The sequence below is a fragment of the Mustela putorius genome, unplaced genomic scaffold (assembly GCF_011764305.1).
Source record: "Mustela putorius furo isolate JIRA1106 unplaced genomic scaffold, ASM1176430v1.1 tig00000382_pilon_pilon_pilon, whole genome shotgun sequence".
In the NCBI taxonomy this organism is placed as follows: domain Eukaryota; kingdom Metazoa; phylum Chordata; class Mammalia; order Carnivora; family Mustelidae; genus Mustela; species Mustela putorius.
This window is the reverse complement of record NW_025421367.1, coordinates 6,093,575-6,102,951: the sequence shown is the minus strand read 5'-3', so window position 1 is coordinate 6,102,951 and position 9,377 is coordinate 6,093,575. Positions and strand designations below refer to the sequence as shown.

Sequence of the window (9,377 nt, the reverse complement as noted above, 5' to 3'; positions counted from 1 at the left end):
TCTTTTGTCAATTTCATCTTCTTTGTTTCTCTCAGTTAGGTTTAACATAATCACCATTATCTCTGATTAGTTCCTATTATTATTAACTGTCTACAGTATGCAGGGCACTGCATAGGGAATAGAAGGAATATACAGATAATACATCACTTCTGCCCTCAAGGGGTTTGTGATGTAGATATTAAAAAAATTACAAAAATGTAACTTTTTTAGAAATACTTTTAGAAATAATGGAACTGGGTGCCTGGGTGGCTCAGCCCAGCTCAGTTCATGATCCCAGAGTCCTGGGATCAAGCCTTGCATTGCTCCCCGTCTTGTGCTCTCACACTCTGTCAAATAAATAAATAAAACCTTAAAAGAAAAAGAAAGAATGGCCCTAAAACATTCAGAAATAATCATTTTGTAGTCCATTAGATTCGTAATTTTAATGTAAATACTGATAATTTATTCTTGTCATAATATAAAGTCATATTCTTTTCTTTGAATCTCTAGGAAAAAGCCCCAAATTATTTTCAGACGCAGTGTGTGACGTTTAAAAAAAAAGTTAAAAGTTTATTAGCTTTTTGAATTAAATCAAACCTATAATTCAAGCAAGCTTTGGCAAACACTATTTTGTCTGATTAGTTATTTTAATCGAGCATCTACAATGATCATTGCACTTCAGTACTCAGAATCGGCCGCTGGTCTCTCCCGTCACGTAACAAGAGAAGGATGGCGATGATTCCTCAGTACCTTGGGCAGAAGGCAAACTTTATAAACCTATTCATGCCAAAGGGCGAGGCTCAGGATAACCTGACAGCAGGCAAGCAGGAAGTCAAGCTGCCGTCTTGTGGAATGCCGTCTCTCTGTGCTCTGCGGAGATGGGGAGGTAACCCAGAGGACCCACCACCCCTTGACCCGGAGCTAGACCCGGGCAATCAGTGAGAGGCTCCTCCCCGCCTCCGGTGTTTGGAATGTACATTTCTCCGCTGTGGCAGCACTAGGAGCCACCTCAAGGACGTAGAAATGAGACAGAAATGTATTGCTGAGAACGTCAGGGGGATACACATCACTGGACCAGAGGAAGGCTTTTGTAAACCTTTAGGTTTCTGGTGCGCTGATGCACAGAGCGCCTCATGCCGGCCCCCAAGGCAAACCCTGTGTATAAACAAGTTCCCTTGTTTATGAGACCTGCCACCCACCAACCTGGAGCCGCTTGCCTCCTTCTTGGGTCTGTCCTTGCCCTCCATGCCCCGCCGCCAGTTTAGGATTTTCATCTGAGGGACTACCGAGGTTTGGAACCGACAGGTGGCAAGACAGTTTTGGATTGTTTAATTATTTTTTTTTTAACTAAAGTGTTCAGATAAATATCCTAAAGCAGTATAAAATTGGAAAGCGGGAGTTCTGACTTTAATCAATTAATTTGGTCCCATATTCTACAGGAAAGCAACGAAGCCTTTTAAGACCCGTTCTCATGTTCATTCCCATGGCTTTCCTACCTCAGTTCCTTCATCAACCTCTCCTTCCTAGTGTCCTGATCCCTCCCTGGGGAGAATCCAGCTCTCTCCATGTGACCGAAGAATCTTGAGGGTGTCCTGGCCTCCAGAGCCGTTTACACCTGCCATCAGTTTCCCTGTGGCGGGTTTTGGCTGGGAGGGTTGCACCTGCCCGCGAGCCTCCGGGTCAGAGGGGATTGCAGGAGGCGGGTCCCTCTATTGGCACTGAGAGCGGGTGGGTGCTTTGACTTGGCTTCGGGTTCTGCACCGGGAAAGGCGGTGTTGTTTATTTCCTCAGTTAGCCTGTGCCCAAGTATACCTGTCTTAATTTTCTTCTGAAAACCAGTCTATTCTCAACATGCAGAATTTCAGTTCCTCCTATTACTGTGATTCCAAAACTAAGCTTTGGGAAATAATAGTCTTAAAGTTGCAAAACCTGGAGGCCCTTTGACCCAGCTGGCTTTAAGACTGCGGTAGCCTATGTAAGCAAAGAAGACTCTGGAAACCGGAGTCAATGCCTATTCATGTCTCATGGTGGAGAAAGCAAAACCCAAGAACGACCAAACAGCCAGCAAGACTTTCCCGACCAGAACCTGCTTAAGCTGTACCCAATCAAATAATCTCCTTCCTTTGCTTCTGCCTCTGCTCTGTAAAGGCCTCTCCCCCTTCTTCAGATGGTGGGGTGCTACAAAGCACTTTCAGCTGGGTGCTGAATGCTGTTTGAATGCTCAAACACACTCTTCAAAACTGTAATGTACTTCAGTTTATCCTTTAATATTTAGTGTGTTGTTATTATTAATAGTGTACCATTAGTATTGTGCCAAGGGAACAAGCCACTGGAAGGTAGGTGTATTATTTCTCTAGGCATTTTATAATGCTGGATTGGGTCCTAGAGCCAAGGTTTTAAGCCTGCGTATACAATTCCTCCTGATAGTAAGGGATGAGTTTCAGTTCATCTTGCCCCCAAAATATTAACTGCATGCAGCATATGTAATCTATTCCCAGAACAGAAACCTGAGGGTCAGGTCTCTCTTTTCTTGTCAAGCCTACTTTGCCATCCCATCTAGTTAATCCTACTTCATAGCTATCTCTTGACTCCATTTTCTTTTTTCCAACCCTTCTTACACTGTTGAACCTAGGGATAAATTCTAAACTTTGTAGCCCTGCATACAAAGCATTTTATGGCCTAACCCTCCCCTACTTACTTTGTGGCCTCATTTGTAGCTACTCCTCATTTGTGGTCATGAAAATGCAGCACTCAGGTCTCCTAGTGCAGGAAGTGTAATTGACTGATGACCCTTGTGTTACAGTATTAATCCCAGTTAAGCAACAGGGGCATTACCCTGTAGCATCCAGTATTTCTGCTCTGTTCTTAGGGCGACTAGCTGTTAATATATATTTTTTTGTGTGTGTTGTAAAGATTTTTTTTTTTAATAAATTAATTTATTTATTTTCAGAAAAGCAGTATTCATTATTTTTTCACCACACCCAGTGCTCCATGCAATCCATGCCTCCATAATACCCACCACCCAGTACCCCAACCTCCCATCCCCCCGCCACTTCAAACTCCTCAGATTGTTTTTCGGAGTCCATAGTCTCTCATGGTTCACCTCCCCTTCCAATTTCTCCCAACTCCATTCTCCTCTCTAACACCCCCTGTCCTCCATGCTATTTGTTATGCTCCACAAATAAGTGAGACCATATGATAATGGACTCTCTCTGCTTGACTTATTTCACTCAGCATAATCTCTGTTAATATTTTAATTTGGTTCCTGGAGAGTCTCTTCTATGCTTCTATGCTTTGTTTCTTCCCTATGTCTTCAGCTTTACCTCAGAGTAACCTAATAAAATAAAAGTTCCATCATTCATCCTACAAATATTTACTATTGAATGTCTACTGTTTGCCAGGCACTTGGGACACATTTCTAAACAAGATAGAAAAAAAAAAAAAAAGCCAAACTCCTATTTTTGTGGAGCTTGTTATAACTGGGGGAGACAGACAATAAGTGATTAACATAGTATATAAATTAAAATAACATATGGAAGAAGATGATATGTACTGTGGAGTAAGAGTATAGGGTAAGACACACCTCAAGTGTGTATGGGGATGAAGGGTGAGTTGCAATTTTTAATAGTTATATCAGCCTTCTGCTCAACCTCCCAGTTACTCAACTGAGTTCAACATTGGATTATAAGAGCCCACACAGTCTGGTCTCTACAATCTCTCTGGCCTCATCTCCATATACTATCTTCCCTTTTCTCTCTATCTGATTACCTTGGCCTCCTTGCTGTTTCTAGAATAGTCCAAGCATGCACCTAATTCTGACTGGACCTGGCCTCTCCTAGACATCCACACAGCTGGATTTTTTTTTATCATGTTAAGTCTTCTCAAATGTTTCTTTCTCAGTGAAGCTGTTTACAGCCACTTTATTTTAAACTGCTTTTTAAAAAAATCCCCATAGCCTTTCTCCCATCTCTGATCTGATTTCTTCTCAGTTGCTTGTGTATGCAATATACCATGTAATAGACTTATTTACTGTCTGTCTCTCCCTCCCTGGAATGTAAGCTCCAGAAGGGCAGTGTTCTACTGAACCTCGAACTTAGTAAGTATTCAATAAATAATTGGTTGAAAGAAAGTAAATGGAGAACCTGAATGATGGTAGCATATTGGACCTGTTCTTGTGCAACTTGAGACCTACAGGGTAAAACTATCTTAGATCATCTCCTTATATTTGTGTATACTTGATCCTTTCTGTAGCCTGAAGAAATTTTTTACCATGTAACAGCTGTAAATCGCCTGGGTAGCTTTGATGATTGTGATGTCTTTATACTTTGGTCTGCTGCATCCCAGGGGCCAGCTTGCTGCAATTTGCTAAGAGATAACAGAATATATATTTAAAAATCTAGGAAGATAATTTTTCTTGACCTCATAAACCATAATCATGAGATTGTACCTGTTGCTAAATTCTCTCCAAGTTAAGATTACTAGTGTTGGTGTCATATTTATACTGACACATATTGATTTTACCAATTTTCCATTAACTATGACATTTTGATTTTGGAATTCACCAGAGCAGAGAAAGAGAGAAATTCACATACTGTAGAATCTCAGTTGTAGTTGCTACTTCCTCCCCCAAAGTTGGGTTACTGCTACCATTGAAGTTGTTTATTATTTATATTTGTACCTGCACATGTTGCTTTTACCATTTTTCTATGAACTATGGAAGTTTGATTTTGAAATGTATTACAGCACAAGGATGGATGTGCATATACATTTGCAATCATCTGAGCAGCTGCTACCAGCCGTGACTTCCAAGTGTCAGAAACAGGTGCTCTGTGCTGATGTTTATTCCTCTTATCTCTTATAGGGAAGATTAGGTTATTATGTTGAACATGAAGGTCATCCTTTTGGGCAGGAAATAGAATGAATTGCTTTTTCGTGAACATAATAAAAGCTTATGCAAGACTGAGGCTGGCCTGATTTGCTGCCATACTTATAAAGTTTCAGAGTATATTAAAATTCTACCATTCCTGTTGGACTGTATTTTAAGTATCATTATATAAGATGTATAGCTCACATTTTGCTTATTTCCTTGACTTATATCTTAGTTTGTTTACCTCATAAATTAGGAATTTTGAAGATATTGTTTGGAAACTCTATCTGATCCTCATTGTTTCTCCTTTGATGGCTTCCTAATGATTTTGTTTCTTTAGCTATAGATTACTGGAATTTTCTAAGTGAATACTATTAATTCAAGTTTCTAAGTTCTTTGGGAACTGGTTATTAATGTCAAATACATCATTTTGGTGTTCAAGCCTTTTTATAATAACACATCATTGCTATGCTTAGTATATTCTCAATACTGCTTTCATCAAAAAAACCATCTCTTTTAAATAGTTTACTTGACTGTATACCTGTTTGAATTTTCATTATTGTTTGATCCAGGTGGGCCAATTTTTAAAGGTAAATATATATCTTTGTTTTTTTTAAAGATTTTATTTACTTATTTGACAGAGCGCTATCACAAGTAGGCAGAGAGGCAGGCAGAGAGAGAGGGGGAGGCAGGCTCCTTGCTGAGCAGAGAGCCTGATGCGGGACTCGATCCCAGGACCCTGAGATCATGACCTGAGCCGAAGGCAGAGGCTTTAACCCACCAACTACCCAGGCGCCCCAAAGGTAAATATATATCTTAACCATTGAAACTAATATTAACAGATCTGGGCACAGCAGCAGACAATAAAAGGTGAATATCTGAATTCACTTGAGTTGAGGCATTAAGTAGTTATTTCAAGTTAAACCTAGACATCAGTATTGATAAGGGTCAGTGTCTCTATGGCTCTTTTTGTGACCCTTTTTGTATTGTAACTTAACACCCTGAAGGACAGGAAACTTATTAGCTGTATTATATTGCTAGAGGTTTAGGCATTTGAGGGAAAGAGCTTTCTGATGGAAAGCTTGATAGTTGTGATATGTGGCATTCATCATTCATACATTCACCAAATATTTTATAAGAAAATGACATGCTAGGTAATGAACCAGTAACTAGTAATACAAGAATTAGTCTTGGCTGTTATGAAGCTAATAGGTGAAGACAACAAAGGAACACACAAATATATGATAATGCTGGTAACATTAAGTCCTGTAAAACCCCTGGGAAGCATAGTACAGAGAATGATTGGGATGACTTTGATGGAATGCCAGTGGACGTTTCTTGAGAAAACAGCATTAAAGCTCAGATTTAAAAAAATAAGGAAAACAAGGGGTGCGAAAATTCAGGAAAGTAATGGTGTGGCTGGATTAAGGGAATGGTACAAAATCAGGTTGGAGAGAGAGCTAAGCAAGAGCCAGACCATGGGTGGCCTTGTGGACCGTAGTGAGGAACTTTTTTTTTTTTTTTAAAGATTTTATTTATTTATTTGTAAGAGAGAGAGTGAGAGCGAGCACAGGCAGACAGAGTGGAAGGCAGAGTCAGAGGGAGAAGCAGGCTCCCTGCGGAGCAAGGAGCCCGATGTGGGACTCGATCCCAGGACTCTGAGATCATGACCTGAGCCGAAGGCAGCTGCTTAACCAACTGAGCCACCCAGGCGTCCCAGGAACTTGTTTTTTATTCTAATCATGATTGAAAGCCACTGAGGAGTTTTAAACAGGAAAGAGAGAAAGAGAGATAGTCTAATGAATTCGAAAAAGATCACTCTGGTTTCCATGGGGAGAATGGAGAGAAGAGTGGTGTAAATGCTTTGGAAACTCATTTTTCTGCATCATGAGGGGGAAAGGTGGAAGTAGCATAGGGAAAATAAGGATCTCCATGCCTTTTTTCATTCTTAAAAACCTGGAAACAGTTGTTAGCTAGGATTTGTTTTAACCAAATTAGGTTTATGCTAACACGCACCTGTTATATTTGATGAACACTTATGTGACTTTTTTTGATGCCTTCACCGATTTTTCTACTCTCTTGTCTGCCCTCTCCTTGAGGTTTTTTATTTCCCTGAATCTCAGCTACATGAGAAAACATTTTGCTTGTTAAGGATTTCTCTCTCTTTAAACCGTCTGTCAAAGTTCTGTTATGCAGATTAAATCTTCTAAGTGAGAATAGGTAGAAATGAAAGTGAGATATAAAATGTAATGTGTAAAGTCAAATAATAAACCAAGTTAAAGAAAAACCCGAGCTTAGGTGTTAAGACAGATTTTACTCAGGAACTGTTGTGATAGGGGAAAAGAGATCTTGGTGTGGAACTGTGCTCAATTCTGAATGCAATAAGGACAAGAGGGGGATTTACCGCCAAGAAGTCGGGTGGGGGTCAGTGTATAGAAAATTACTAAGAGGTGGGGCACCTGGGTGACTCAGTTGGTTAAGCATCTGCCTCTTCATTTTGGCTCCAGTTGTGATATCAGGATCTTGAGATCGAGCCCCGCTTTGAGCTCTGTGCTCAGGATTCTTTTTCACCCTCTGCCCCTGCCCCCTCAAATAAAGAAATCTTTTAAAAAGATTACTAAGAGGAAACATCAGGTGTAAGGGAGATTGTTGCTAAACTGACTTGCCAGGATTCTTGACGAGCTGGGCAATTCAGTCCCAACAAGTGTGGACACTGAAGCCCAAGGTTGAAGCCTAACCGAGAAGAGGGCTCAGGGGAGCACAACTGAAGTTTGGTTAAGGAGAGGTCTTGGTCAACAAGGAAGAAATAATAGCCCGTGTATTGCTACCTCTTCACTGTTAACATGTACAAGGAGGATTAATCTTGTGTAGATTGCAGGGTCCAGGGAAATTCACACTATGATTTTTATTCAGAGGAAGCAGTGTTAAGCAGATATTAAGGGAAGTCTTAAGGGGAAAATAAAATGTGAAAGGAAAACCACATACTTTTTTTGAAAAAAGCATAAGAGAGAGAAGCAATAAACCAGTTCTATCTTCTATACCTTAATGACCTGGGAAGCAGTGGTAAGTATTTTCAGAGCCGCTAAGGGCTCTACTTTATTCTAGAAAAATGAATTACAGTGCTTGCTGCATTCATGATCTGTATATTACTGTACCTATATCCCTCACTTTATACTCACAGGATGTATGAGAAAGATGAATCAACCAGCCACATTTTATATTTTTTGACTCTGCCCCTTTGGCTCTTGGTATAGGATCAGGAGCTCTTGATCTAATGGTAGCCAATACAGGTGTGTCTGTAACCTCTGACATGCATGACTTCAAATGAAATGCTGATTTGGGCCAGTCACATTCTCACTGCCGTTTACATGAATTGAGAAAAGAAAGAATCAGGCCTTTTTTATTTTTTTGAAGATTTTATTTATTTATTTGACAGAGAGAGATCACAAGTAGGCAAAGAGGCAGGCAGAGAGAGAGAGGAGGAAGCAGACTCCCTGCTGAGCAGAGAGCCCGATGCGGGACTTGATCCCAGGATCCTGAGATCATGACCTGAGCCAAAGGCAGCGGCTTAACCCACTGAGCCACCCAGGCACCCAAGAATTAGGCCTTTAATATTGGGTTTGAAGTTGAGGATGCATAGGAAGACACCCTTGAGACAAATCTGTAGCCATAGATGAGAGATTCGATTTAAGTCTGTGAAAGGCCAGGACAATCTGAGTTCTAAGCAGAAGCTATTGGGTTGGGGGACAGAGAGTTCTGGAATACCAAAAGAAAAAACCTGCGCCAGTTGGTGTAGTAAATTAGAGATGGCTACAAATTCTTTGACACTTTTTCCTATGCAAAGGTGAGGTCTTTATCTTCTCCTTTTAATCTGGGTGGATTTTTTTTCCTTGATCCGTGAAACACAGTGGAAGTAACCCTGTGCTATTTTGCAATCTTAAGAGATTGCTGGCATCCAATTTCTGTCTCTTTAAATACTTTCTCTAGGAAACAAGTCAGCATGTTATGCCACTAAGAAGTCTCATGGAGAGGCCCATGTGGAGAGCTAAGGCCCCTCTCTTTTTTCAGTAACCTGCAATGGGCTCCCAGCCAAAAGCAGCACCAATAACCCTGTCATGTGGGTAACCTGTTATAGAAATGATCCTCTGGGCACGCTTGAGTGGCCCCAGATGACACCACATGAACAGGACAGAGTCCTCTATATCCGGCCCTGCCCAAATTGCAGGTTCATGAACAAAATAAATGACTGATGATGTAGGAAAGTTATTGGGGTTTGGAGCCAACAGCCAAGAAAGAATTCTTGAGACGTCTTCGGTGCAAAAAGGTTGTTTTATTAAAGCACAGGGACAGGACCTTGGGCAGAAAGAGCTGCAGTGGGGTCATGAGGAGAGGCCCATTACATACTTTCAAGTTGGGAGGGGGTTCGGTGTAGCACAAGACTTCAAAGTTTTTGAAAACAAGGACCTTGAGGGGCCAGCTATTGTTAGGAAAAGGTCATTTATTACTGTTTAGTAAAAACAAAGGCTCAGTC

The 9,377-nt window shown here is 40.8% G+C and overlaps 1 pseudogene; it reads left to right on the top strand.

The window, feature by feature from the left end:
- Positions 1–708: 708 nt before the first annotated feature.
- Positions 709–9,377, top strand: part of LOC101680478 — a 102,359-nt pseudogene continuing 93,690 nt past the window's right edge.